The following is a 14,437-nucleotide window of genomic DNA, read 5'->3' as shown; positions in this document are numbered from 1 at the left end:
TGTGGCGTGAGCCCCAGCGCTCAGCGTGGACGTGGAAGCATCTATACGCTGTTGAGGGGCAGGATTCCTAAGGGCGGAACACTGGACAGAGCAGCTGAGGTGGAGATCTCGGCGACGAACACTCCTATGGAGAGCACGGTGACCTGTAGCACGAGCACCTGAGGAGAAGGCAGCAAGTCCGTGACAGGTGACAGGGAGGCAGAGGAGGAGGAGGCACAGCTCCCCCGCATCCCTCCCCCCCCCCTGGAAGAGCGAGGAAGGGCCGGGGCCTTGCCAGGGGAGGGTCATTAAGGAGGCGGCTGCGAATGTGGCTGAGGTCCGAGCAGGTCGGGACCAGAGGCGCACAGGCTGAGAAGGGAGGGCAGACAGGACTGTCCTTGGGGGGCCAGGAAGAGGGGGGTGCATGAGAGGTGCTGAGCGAGGAGCTCCGGGAAGAGGTTTAGGGAGCGTTCGCTCAGAGGTGAGAGGGGTCCAGGCAGATGGGAGGATTGGCTCGGAATGAGAGACAGCTGAGTCATATGTGCCCGATGTGGGCCCGAGGAGATCTGACCTGAAAGAAACTCTTGTAGGGAGAGGGACGGGATATGAGATGTCCACGTGTCCATGGCAAGGGAGGTTTGGGGGTGGGTCTCCCCTCTGCCGGTTGAAAGGCCGAGAGAGCAGAGCGGAATGCGCTGGGTCACAGATGAGTTTTGGTTTTTTGGTGACAGAGACAGAGTCTGAAAGAGGGACAGACAGGAAGGGAGAGAGATGAGAAGTATCAATTCTTTGTTGCAGCACCTTAGTTGTTCATTGATTGCTTTCTCATATGTGCCTTGACCAGGGGCTACAGCAGACTGAGTGACCCCTTGAGTGACCCCTTGCTGGTGCCAGCGACCTTGAGCCCAAACTGTTGAGCTTTGCTCAAACAGATGAGCCCGTGCTCAAGCTGGCGACCTCGTGGTCTCGAACCGGGGTCCTCAGCATTCCAGACCGACACTCTATCCACTGCGCCACTGCTTGGTCAGGCCCTGCAGGTGAGTTTAATATCCAGTCTTTCAGCTTCTCATGGGTGGGGCAGGGCAGGCATGAGGACGTGGTCAGGCAGGTCTGAGGTGTTGGAGTCTGCGGCAGCTGGGGTCCGAGAGGATGCATTGCGAGAGGCTCCTGGCTCACCTCCACCTCAGTTTCCTCACCCTCTGGTGTTCATGGGGCACAGTAGGAGGAAAGGGCTTTTCTTGTTCAGAGCTGCGTGGGAAAAATTAACCCAAGTCGTGTGTGTGGGAGCCACCTGTGCCACCAATGAGGGTCCGTAGGTTTGAGGAAGGGTGCATATAGGACCTGACTGCATGCAGATGGGGAAGGTTATGAAACAAGTTTCCTAATTCCTAGACCCTTGCTGTGCAGTTGCTGATGGTGGGAGGGGTCCCTATGCACCTCACAAAACCTGTATTTGTTGCTACATTTATGTCTTACTAGGTGTAACTTTGTTAGATGAGTCATTTTCTGTATTTTTAAAGAAAGGGAAAGGCCTGAGAAAACTCGAGGTAGTTGTGGTTTCAGCCCATGAAAGGAGGATGCAAATCATAGTGTTTGGATGCAGCAAGAGCCTCCAGTGTGTCCCCTAGGGCAGTGATTTTCAACCTTTTTTGAGCCGCAGCACAATTTTTACATTTACAAAATCCTGGGTCATGCCACCTACCAAAATGACACAAAATAACACTCTAACACAGTACATATTATACATATAGTTAATAATATAGTTTCTAAATGTATTTATACTCACATAGTGTGAAACCTGGGCCTGTTTTGATGAACACAAAAGGGATATCCTGGCAGGAATGGTAGAAAGACACACATGAAACTCTTCCTCAACAGTTCTCAGTCTCTCTGTGTTTTTAGTTTTTATCGCAGTCAAGCTTGAGAATCTCAGCTCACATAGATATGTGGTTGAAAACGGGAGCAATGTCAAAATAGCTTTGTTGGCCAGAATGGGGAACTCCTTGGCAACAGATAACCAAAAACTATCCAAAGGAAGATCAGCAAACTTTAGCTTTAAACCACAATCTTGTTTCTGTTCAATGAGTTCCTCTTGCTCCTTTAAAGTCATGTCCTTTCTAGCAACGGATACTGAGCTGTATGGGTCCCTAACCCAGTCAAAGCATTCTGTGAAGGCTGAAGAGAAATAAAATGACAATGTCTTCTCAAGAGTTTTCAGATGTCTGCCAATCACCTCGCACATTGCAGCAGTGTTGCCATCATGCTGTTTCTCGGTGAGCGGGAACATCTCAAGGTTGCCACGCTGCACATGTTGTTGCTAGAGGAATCCGTTCATTTTATCAGGCTTGTAAGCAGGTTTTGATTTTGGCCTTGCATTCATGTGTTCAGTTCATTCAGATAATGAAATATATCAGCCAGGTATGCCAGCTTTGCACACCACTCATCACTTGAAAGCAGCTTTGAGTAATCGGACCTCTTGTTTGTCAGAAATACTTTAAGTTCCTCTTGCAACTCATACACATGGGCCAGCACTTTGCCACGCAACAGCCACCATACCTCCGTGTGGAGCAATAAGATTTTATGTTCCGCTCCCATTTCTTTACACAAAGATGCAAATAAGCAACATCTCAAAGGTCGCATCTTCACAAAGTTCACTATGCTCACAACATCATCCAACACAGGAGCTAGAACTGCTGGTAAGGTCTTTGCAACAAGGGCCTCACGGTGCAAAAAACAGTGTGTAACAATAACATCTGGGTTTCTTTCTTTGGCCCTACTTATGAAGCCTTTGATGTGCCTGACCATGGCTGCGGCTCCATCAGTGCAGACACCTGTGCAGTTTTCCCATGTAAGCCCGCTTTTATCAAGATATTCTGACATGACCCGAAATATTTCCTCTCCTGTTGATTTTTCTGGCAGTGCCTTGCAAAATAGAAAGTTTTCTCTAATGGCTTCTCCATCCACAAAATGCACATTGGCCAAGAGCTAACAATGTCCACTAATATCTGTCGACTCATCAAGTTGCAAGGCAAATTTCTTACTGATGCACACCTTTTCCAAAACAACAGTTTCAATGTCCACAGACATGTCATCAATACGTCTGGCAATTGTGTTATCTGAGAGAAGCACTTTAGCTATCTCTTTGGCTGCAGTAGGGCCAAGCATCTCATTGACAATGGCTTTACAAGCTGGCAGTATTAATGTTTCTGCCACAATGTGGGACTTTTTGATTTAGCTATGAGTTCAGCAACAAGGTAGCTAGCTTTGAGGGCTCTCTCGTTTACCTTTGTGGTTTTTCTCAAAAAAGTTGCCCGTTTCTCAGTTTGTATGTAAGTGTACAAAATAGTCCATCGGCTTATTTTGAATGGAAGGGTGTTTTATTTGGAGATAGCGTTTAAGCTTGCTTGGCACCATGGTGCTATTAAGCTTCTCACCACACACCAAGCACAGCGGAGTCAGTGCTGTCTCATCCCCGGTGAAAGTAAATCCAAATGAAAGATAGCTTTCGCTATATTGCCTAGAACTCACCAACCTGTCTTTTTTCTTTTGTCAACAACTCATACTAGGGCCTTCATCTGGGTCAGAATTTTGTCCAGGGCCCTGTTCAGCATTTGCATATTCCCTTCTCAAAAACTTCTCCATCACTGTCACTTGCTCATCTTGCTGAGATCCCAGACTGTCACGAATGAAATATGCCTGGCAGAGGTCCTTTAAATAAATTACATTTATTAAAAAAAAATTAAATAAAAAAGGATAACCCCCTCATATATACAGTCCCATGTAACATCCCTCATATATACAGTCCCACATAACATCCCCTTGTATACAGTCCCATGTAACCTCATATATACAGCCCCATGTATCCCCTCATATATACAGTTCTGCTATTAGATACCGGAGCTTTCATTAAGGTTATGGGTTCAAATCAATTTGGCAAATACTCTCTCTATATAGAGACTGGACAAAATCAATTTTAGAAAATGTTGGGTACTTGTGTAACATCATAAGTCCTCAGAGCATCTCTACTGTCAAATTGAGAAGTTTGCTTTCTAGGTAAGGATTCTGATAAACACTAGAGTTCTCCCTGAGGTTGTGGGTTCAAATCCCATGGTCAGCTGGGTGCAAGGACCTTGGTTCTGTCTGTTTTGATGGTGTATATATAGAGATTTGAGCTCTTTAAGAAGACCCTTCAGGAGGCCATATACAATATAGATAACATTGTGATGCATTGTATATCACCCTCTGTGGGGGCCTCTTTTAAAAAGAAAAAGGTCAAATATCTATATACACCATCAGGATAGACATAACCAGCTGAGGCTGAGGCTTCATCTAGTGGTGGAAACATTTACCTCCAGTCCTGACCAGTATATTGATATAGGTGTAAGTCATGTTAAAGTTGTCAAAGCTTGAAAGGTAAGAGGTAGAAGTGAGGTCATGAGAGGAGTTGGCCTAAGTAGTTCTGTGAGTTAAAAGTACACTGATGAGTCAGTAAAATAGTAACATCCATCTTAGCATTTAAAATGAGTGTAGGTCTGGAATGCATGCTGTGGTAGTAACTCTGGTTAATCATTACCTGTGCTTCATGTAAAATATCTGGGTCAAAGTCTTTATTTTTGAGGAGGAAAACTAAATTTAGAGGGTGAATTCTGGAATCTAGTGAAGATGAAGGATTGGAAGTGATCGTACACAGGTATGAAAGTGATTTTTGTGTTAAGAAAAGAAGCAGTGATGGAGAGATGCTTAGTCTAATTCTGTCCCCAAGTGATTCTACTCCTTAGTGTTTGGGGGTGTCTTGTCACCCCAGGGCAGTTGATTGCAATCATGGCAAGATGGGAGGTTTTGTGTTTGTTGTTGTTCAGCTTTGGTTTTAAGTATCTATGGTGATATTTAAAGAGAGAAATTGTATTTCAGATTTGAATTTAAAATGATTTGCTGTTTGTATTCTAGTTTAGGCTTCTTGTTCTATGTAGATTAGAGTCTGTGTTTTGATCATCATGGATCTTTTGGGCTGAGTCCATCTTTGTTCCAGGTGAAGGTCTGTGTATTGTAGGTAATTATGTGCTTTTGTTCTTTCTAGTCAGTGCTTACAAATAACACCCAGCCTTCAGCACTCCTTACAATACAAAATGGCACTTTCGTGATCATGGTTGAATATGTCCCAAGGGCATATTCATCTTTGGTTCAGAAATATGGCAAAATTATCAAATTTCTGGAGAGCAGAATGATAGGAATGCAGCACTTTTTTAATTTCTGCATTGAAAGTATTTCCTAACTTTACCAGTGATTTATGTTAGGCTGTGTGTGTGTGTGTGTTTAATGATGTGTCTTTAAAAAGATGTAAACATGACAATACTGTTATTACCTTTACTTACAGGTTTCTAGATGGAAGGTGTGATGAGCCATAAAGAGAGCATATGTAATTGAATTGAAATGTCTAGAAAGGTGGTTTATCGTTCAGTAGAGTCAGTTTTTAAAGAGTTATAAGCATTCTTGGAAAGCATGTTAGATGTATTGCTTGGGATGGTGGAATAGTTATGTATCTTGAATTTTATTTATAAATTAGAGGTCTTTCTTTATATCCTTACTGACTTTTTTGTGGAGGACTGCATTAGTTTTGAAAGGTGTGCCATATCCCTGAATGAGAGAAATGTGTTAAGTCACTTTCTATACTTATAGATTTTTCTCATTTCAGTCTTAGGTCCATGATTTATTATTTGAGTTTCATTATACTGGTTTGTTATGTATTGCATTGAAGTTATATATTTGTGGTCATTGGAATGTATTGAAATAAATTTCTGTCCATATTTTGTAGGACCACCTTTTGCTTTTCAATGTAGTGTATGATATTCAAATATGTTTTGGTTTTGATTCCATTTCTTTTTATTTCTTGCTGTGTTATGGTATAGGTAGCTTCAGTATTTTCTATTAGTTGTGTATGTCTCTTAACATCTACAGAAAGTGATTTTTGCAGATAGTAGGATGAAGGGGTGTTCTATTTTTTCTCACATAGCTGCTGTGACACCAGTTACTTTATGAAAAAACATTTCCTATGATGTAAAGAGAAACTTTAATGGTATAAGAATAGAGATGAGCTTGCATTTAGTACTGCAGGTTCCGTTCGAAGAAGTAGGCTATGTATGTATATCAGTAAGGAAAAAGATGTTTGTTTGTTTGTTTGTTTTTTACAGAGACAGAGAGAGAGTCAGAGAGAGGGATAGATAGGGACAGACAGACAGGAACACAGAGAGATGAGAAGCATTATTCATCAGTTTTTTTGTTGTGGCACTTTAGTTGTTCATTGATTGCTTTCTCATATGTGCCTTGACCAGGAGTCTATACCAGACTGAGTAACCCCTTGCTCAAGCCAGCAACCTTGGGCTCAAGCTTGTGAACCTTGCTCAAACCAGATGAGCCCGTGCTGAAGCTGGCTACCTCAGAGTCTCAAACCTGGGTCCTCTGCATCCCAGCCCCATGCTCTATCCACTGCACCACTGCCTGGTCAGATTGTTTTTTATTTTAAAAGTAATGTAGTATACTTTGAATTAGACTGAGGATCAGGGTTCGGGATTATAGGTTTATTTGTTGTTTGCTTTATATTGTAGAGGAACTGAAGCTATGTGAAACTAGTAGATAGCAGTGTTCTGTGGTCTCTTAAAAATTGTTTTGAGAAGAAGTATATTTTTAGATAGAAATCTGTGTTTAATTCTACCAAAGCAAAAGAATATCAGTTAGGGGGAGAATGCTAGATTGTAGAAAAATAGGAAGAAAGATTGTTAGTGACATTCAGAAACAGTTGTGAAAGATTAAATATAGTTGAGTCATGAGGAGAAGTAGAGATCCTGATATGATCAGTCTGATTCATCAGAGAGTGATTCAGTGTTCAAGTTGTGAGATGTTCCTTGCCTCTTGGATTTTCTGGGGCATGATCTTAGGCTAAGATCCTATTCAGCCATTTTTGAAGATGGTTTGAAATTGTTTTTTCTCAGGTGTCTGCTTCCAGGTGGGTAGGTCAACCAAGAGAGTCAGTATTTGTGATCTATGATTCCAATTGACCTGCTGCTTGTATTCTACATTTATATGGTGCCATATAAAATAGGTGTGAGTTCTGAATAGCATTGATGTTTTCGGCTGGGTCATTCTTTGCCCTGAGTGAACATCCTCTAAATCAGTGTTTCCCAACGTGGGGCCCATGCCCCACAGGGGGCAATTCGATAGTTAAGGGGGGCAATTTGAAAATGAACTAAACACGACTTTAACTCTTTCGCCCCGGGCCATTTAAATGCAATGCTAGATATCGGTGCCAAATTTAACAAAAAATGCAATTCTTAAATAATTGCGGTAAATAATTATTAAGTATAATTTCATTTGACGAGACCAAAATATCAACTGGGTGATTGGCATCAAGTAAATTTTGTCCTGGGTTCACCGCGGAGAGTACCTTCTGCTGTGGGGAACCCCAGACATTTTAAAAACTCACTAAACAACGCAGTTATTCTCACCTAATTGGCCCATCGCAAATTCTGTAGTGTTTCACATCATTCAATTGGTGTTAATTTGAAATAAGTGTCAGTCAAAACTGTTGTAAAAGCTCGTTGATTTAATAAATATACATATATATATTGCATAGATATAATTGGTAAGTATTTGATTTTATTTTTATCAATATTAAACTCTTTATTAAGTACTTCTTGCATTGGGGCTAGAAAGCAATAGTATTTTATAAATATTATTGGGGCTATAATAGTGCATGCATGACAATTTTAATTTTAGAAGCATAACTTTCCAGAAAATTTTGTCAAGTGGAAAAAATATAGATACCTTTTGATTTGCGGTGGTAGTGTAGTAAATGTGTTATATACATTTAAATAAATATGAATTTTTAGTATACGTTTACTCTATGTCACATTGAATATATTTTAACACATATTTTAATATTAGTTTTTTTGTTTGTTTTTTTGTTTTTTTTATTCATTTTTAGAGAGGAGAGAGAGAGGGAGAAAGAGAGACAGAGAGGGAGAGAGAGACAGAGAGAGAGGAGGGGGGAGGAGCAGGAAGCATCAACTCCCATATGTGCCTTGACCAGGCAAGCCCAGGGTTTCGAACCGGTGACCTCAGCATTTCCAGGTCGACGCTTTATCCACTGCACCACCACAGGTCAGGCTAATATTAGTTTTTAATTGATCTTATTTTTATTATAGCCCATAGTAAAATGAGTGGTGCAAGCAAGAAAAAAACTCGTCAATATTCGGAGGAATATTTAAAATTTGGGTTCATACCCGCTGTTCACGATGAGTGGATTCCTTTTTGTCTTTTATGCCAGCAATGCTTGACCTACAAATCAATGAAACAAGGTCGTCTTGAGGTGCATTTGAAGGCAAAACATAGTGCTTATATTAATTCAGATTTGAGTTACTTTAAAACTTGAAAGAAAAATTTTGAAAAAAGAACAACATTCAAGTCTCTATTTACTGCTCATACTTCAACTAATAATCATGTTCTTGAGGCTAGTTATCAAATTTATTTATTCATCGCTAAAACTGGAGGAAATCACACTATAGGAGAGAATTTAATAAAACTGTCAATATCAGCATTTCTTAAAACGGTTCTTGAAAAAGATGACAAAGATGTAAAAGCTATGCCACTCAGTGACAATTCTGTTAGCAGAAGAATAGATGAAATGAGTGAGGATATTGAAAAACAACTTATTGAAAAGCTGAAAACAAGAAAATTCTCCTTGCAAATGGATGAATCAACTTTGAGAGACAGTGAGGCAGTATTGATAACTTACGTAAGATATATTGATAAAAGACATTTTGCTGAAGAAATGTTGTTCTGTAAAAGATTAGAAAGCACCACTACCTCCAAAGATATATATAATAAGCTAAAAAACTACTTAGATGTCAATGATATACCAATGAAAAATAGAACATCTTGTGCTGCAGATGGTGCTCCCAATATGATGGGCAAGAAAAATGGCTGCTTAAAATTGATGAAAGATGCGAATCCAGAAATGATTCTTGTGCATTGTGTTATTCATAGGGAAAACTTGGTAGCTAAAAACATCTCGCCTGTTCTGAATGAAGTATTACATACAGTAATAAAGTGTGTTAATGCTATTAAAGCTAGTGGCAAATGTGAGCATCTTTTCAAGCTATTTTGTGAAGAACAAAATGAAGACCATGTGAGACTTTTACTTCATACTGAAGTAAGATGGCTATCTAAAGGAAACTGTTTGAAAAGATTTATGGAACTGTTTGATACTCTTAGTGATTTTTTAAGTGACAAAGCTGAAATGAAGTATCTGTTAACAATAGATGGTAAAGCATTTGTGAGTTATTTAGCCGATATCTTTGAAAAACTAAATATATTAAATAAGCAACTTCAAGGAACAAATAAAACTCTTGTCGATACAAAAGCAAAGATATTTGGTTTCATTACCAATATTGAGTTATGTCAGAAACATATTAACAACAAAAACTTTAAACAGTTTCATTGGCTCCAAAAATGTGAAGTAACTGATACCGCTTTACTTGTTATTGTCAATCATTTGAATATTCTATTGGCTGATTTAAAAGAAAGATTTTCTGATTTAAAACAAATTGATATCCCAACATGGATGATGTAGTCAATGTTAGTGGATTTGTCTGATATATCGAATATGCAGTATCAAGAAGAACTTGCAGAATTGCAAAATGATGAGTCAGTTAAAGCTTTATTTCATATCAAAGGAGCGATGGCATGGCTTTGTGAGGAAACAGAAATCAAATACCCAAATTCAACCAAATGTTCAAGAAAACTATTGCTACCGTTTCCATCTTCATTTTTAGCTGAATGTGGATTTAGTGCTGTAAATGATTTACTGGTAAAAAAAAAAAAAGAAGAAGAAGAAGTCAGCTGGATATAACACAATGTGGAGACTTGAGACTAAAGCTAACCAAATTGGAACCTAATATAAAATCTCTGTGCAGCAAGCATCAAGTGCAAGGATCAAACTAAATTAAAATAAATTAATATAGAAAAATCTGTATTAAAATTATTTGGAATTTAAATTTCTGTTTTTCATTATATGTTTTGAAATTTTACTTACTGTGTTTTGTTAACAATTTCATAGTGATTTCTTCCTAGAACCTATCATTTATGTTTATTAAGTGAACAAATCAATTTTTATTGTTAAACATTATATATGTTACATGGGGGGGACATAAAAATTTTAGAAAGGTTAAGGTGGGTCATGGCACAAAAAAGATTGGGAAACACTGCTTTAAATCCTAGATATCAGGGGCTCCTTCTATGCACTGCTCATTAGTAATGCTCACCTTCAACACCCCAACCCCTAGTGGAAAGTGTGAAACTTCACAATCTTAGCCAAACATGCCCTCAGGGAAAATTCACATTTGGTCCAAAAAAAGCACTGAAGCTGAAGCCTTTACAATTTGTGGAATCAGAAATGTTCATGATGAAGCAGTTGTGTTACCTTTCTGTTGAAAATATTTTTTTTTTATTTTTCTGAAGTGAGAAGAGGGGAGGCAGACAGACTCCTGCATGTGTCAGACCAGGATCCACCTGGCATGCCCACCAGGGGGCAATGCTCTGCCCATCTGGGGCATTGCTCCATTGTGTACAGGCCACTGTTATGGTCAGCTCATTCTAGCGCCTGAGATGGAGGTCATGGAGCTGTCCTGAGGGCCTGGGCCAATTTTTGCTCCAGTGGAACCTTGGCAGCGGGAGGGGAAGAGAGAGACAAAGAGAAAGGAGAAGGGGAAGGGTGGAGAAGCAGATGGGTGCTTCTCCTGTGTGCCCTGACTGGGAACCAAACCCAGGAATTCCACACGCTGGGCCAACAGTCTACCACTGAGCCAACTGGCCATGGCCAAAAATATTTTCTAACTGTAGTAGTGATTTATTTTGGGCCTTTTTTTAGACGTTGATTTGAAAACACATTAGTATAATGATACTGTAATGACCTTTTCTTACAAGTTTGTAGAAGGAAGGTGATGAGACACCCAGAAAGTCCATAGAACTTCAGGGACTCTTAATTGGTAGAAACTTGTTTTATCATCTGTGCAGTCATTAAAAAAAAAAAGTTCTAAATGTTTTTGAACATCAGCTTTACTGTTTAGTTTTAGAGTTCTAGTGGAGCATTTATGTATATCAGATATTCTAAATGAGACATGGTTGCAGGAGGGGAAGAGAGAGAGAGACAGAGAGAGAAAGAGAGAGAGAGAGAAAGAAAGAAAGAAAGAAAGAAAGAAAGAAAGAAAGAAAGAAAGAAAGAAAGAAAGAAAGAAAAGTGATAGGGAGAGGTGGAGAAGCAGATGGGTGCTTCACTTGTGAGCCCTGACCAGGAATGAAATTCAGGATATCCACATGCTGGGCCAACACTTTACCACTAAGCAAACTGGCCAGGACCAGTTCTAGTATGTATCTTGACAGGGTGGACCAAGCCAGGGTTTTCAAACCTGTGACCTCAGAATTCCAGGTGGATGGTTTATCAACTGTGCCACTACTGGTCAGCCCCCGCCCCCCACCATAGAGCCTAGGATGTCAGCACTGTGGACGGTACTGTATCCACTGAGCCAACCTGGCTGGGCGCAGTTAATCTTTTTTTTTTGTATTTAGATAGAATAGTTATGTACAAATGTTATTTCTCCCCTACTTAATTTTTTAATTTGCAGTATATTTTAGGTGATTGTCATGTGTCATCAAAGTATATGACATGCAGTAAGGATTGTTTCATTGTTGTAGTTATGGAAGAGATAAAAAAAATCATTAGAGCTTGGAAGGTAAAAGGAAGAAATGAGGTCATGTGAGGTTTTGGCAACATCCATCTCTTTTGTAAGTTATAAGCCAAGTAATGATGAAATGAAGTAGTGACAGCTATGTTTAATTTTCAGTGAGTTTAGGGTGGGGATGCAAGGTGTAGTGGAAATTCTAAGGACCATAAGTCATCACGTGCTCCAAGGAGATCATGGGGGTCGGGGGCTCAAAATGTGATCAGAGTTTTCATTTTCTTTTTTTTTTTTTTTTTTTTTTTGCAGATCACTGGACTTTATTAAGATAAAATCATTACTAATTACGTAGAAGCTACTTGCCTAACCAAAATCCATGAGGTTCACATGAACTTATAGTTATACAAATAAGAAACAAAGGCATGTTCAAAATCATGAGGAAATATCCTGAGCCCAGATGATGCCCACGGGTGAATGCATCTGCACATTTATTTCAAGCTGTTAAAGAGTTTATGGGCCACACAGTGGTCCCTTGCATGCAAGAAATCAAAGAGCTCCTCTGTGCAATCCTCCTCTGTGTTTGACCTGGAGGATACATGCTCATCACAGAGCTCTAGCCACTCCCGGGCCTTTACCCATTTTTCCAACTGCTCACATTGCTCTCTCACTGTTGTCAGTGGATCCACTAATTCCACCTCCTCTTCCTCCTCCTTGGGATCTCCGGACCCGGTTAGCATTTTTCGCTTATCCTCCAGCCCCATGTCCAGCTATGGTTCTGAATTCAACACCAGTACCAACACTGGCACCTATTCCACCTCAGAATCAAGAAGGACTTGTCAGAGTTTTCATTTTCAATGAGCAAAAGTTTAGAAGGTAAAATGTGGAATGTAAAAGAAGAATGTAAGTAATCTTAATAAACAGTGCCGAGTGAGTGATTTATGATTTATGAAAAGAAGCAGCGATGTGGACATGTGCACTGTGGTTCATCACAGTGGGATTAAGTCTCCTCAGTTGTGAAGTCCTCCTCATCTCTCTCCTGAGTGTTCTCAGCCTGGGACACTGTGCTGCAGGGATTGCAAGATGAATAATTTTGTTTATTGTTATTGTTTAAGTTTCAGCTTCCATGTGGGTCATTGAAGAGAGGTATGTTATTTGAGATCAAGGATCAGCAGCATGACCTGCTGTTTGTATTGTATGTTACTCTTCATCCAGTGTAATGTAGAGTAGGGTTTGTTCATCTTCTGGTTACAATTGAGCTTTAAGGGCAGGGTCATTGTGTGTCCTGGGTGAACATACTGTGCATTGTAGGTGTTCCTGAGCAGCAGTTTCTTGTATTCAATGCTTGGAAGTAACTCCTAAGTAAAGCCCCACTGTCTTAAAAATATTATGTGCCGCCATGTTTGCCTGGCATATTGCCCTTTGGTCCTGAAAATACTGCCAAGGAAGCTTTGAACAATCGGATCTTGGAAATAGAATTTTCATCATCCTTTGAAATTATTTTCTAAGGGTAGCATTGAGTTATTTAGGGTTTTGGGTTTTTTTGATGTTCATTTGAAAACATGTTTATGTAGTGATATAGTCATTAACTTTCTTTATAAGGGTCTCTGTGGAGGGTCCCCAAAGTTATAAAGAAAGATCATGTAATTTTAGTATATTGAAATGTGTAGAGAGCTTGCCTATTGTTCCCATTGGGTTAGTTTTTAAAAAGTTGCAAGAATTCTTGTAAAGTATGGTAGAGTCGACTATTTAGGGTATAGTGAAACAGTTATGTATATGGAATGTTATGGGCTATTTAAGTTATTTAATTGTTTATTTTTACTTCATTACAGAATTTTGGATTGCTTGTATCAGTTATGAAAAAAATGCTCCATTGCCAATTCATAGGGGTGTGTTGAATCTTCTTTTATAGCTATGAATATTTCTATTTTGCTTTTTAGGCCAGTGGTGTATGATTTGACTTTGTTATGAATTGCATGTGAATGGAGACATTCCTGCGGCACTGAATTTATTAGAGTGAATTAGTGTTCTTTATTTGTAGGAACATTTTTCGCCTTAGAATCTACTGTATGTCATGTAAAATTCTTTTGGTTGTTGTTTTCAATTCTTTTAATGTGTTGCTCCTTTATGTCATAGATAGCTCCAGGGTTTTCTATTAGTTGAAGGTGTATATTAACACTTAGAAAAAAGTGATTTAAGTGGTTGGAAGGATGTAGGGGTGCCATTTATTTTCTTATATGGTGTGTGTGTGTGTGTGTGTGTGTGTGTGTGTGTGTGAGACAATGACAGAGAGGGACAGACAGACAGGAAGGGAGAGAGACAAGAAGCATCAGTTCTTGGTTGTGGCACTTCAGTTTCTCACTGACTGCTTTCTCATGTGCCTTGAACAGGGGGCCACATAAAACCGAGTGACCCCTTGCTCTAACCACTGACCTTGGGCTCAAGCTGGTGAGCCTTGCTCAAACCAGATGAACCCACACTCAAGCTGGTGACCTCGTGTTTCAAACCTGGATCTTCAGCGTCCCAGTCTGAAATTCCATCTATTGTGCTACTGTCTGTTGAGGTTTATATGGTTGTTCTGATACTAGTTATTATATTATAATTTTTTCTTTCATGTAAAGAGAACCCTTTGTTATATATAACGAGTGTTTGAATTTGCATTCATTAATGTGACCCAACAATTAGGCTATTAATATTTATTGATTAGGAATTAACACAGCGGTTTATTTTGG

At 39.7% G+C, this 14,437-nt stretch overlaps 1 pseudogene; it reads right to left on the bottom strand.

Moving 5' to 3' along the window:
• Positions 1–12,021: 12,021 nt before the first annotated feature.
• Positions 12,022–12,545, bottom strand: LOC136323117 (cytochrome b-c1 complex subunit 6, mitochondrial pseudogene; annotated as a pseudogene).
• Between the last annotated feature and the right edge of the window lie 1,892 nt (positions 12,546–14,437).

The sequence above is a fragment of the Saccopteryx bilineata genome, chromosome 2, assembly GCF_036850765.1.
Source record: "Saccopteryx bilineata isolate mSacBil1 chromosome 2, mSacBil1_pri_phased_curated, whole genome shotgun sequence".
Lineage (NCBI taxonomy): Eukaryota > Metazoa > Chordata > Mammalia > Chiroptera > Emballonuridae > Saccopteryx > Saccopteryx bilineata.
The sequence above is the reverse complement of the archived record's forward strand: the minus strand, read 5'-3'. Positions and strand labels throughout refer to the sequence as shown.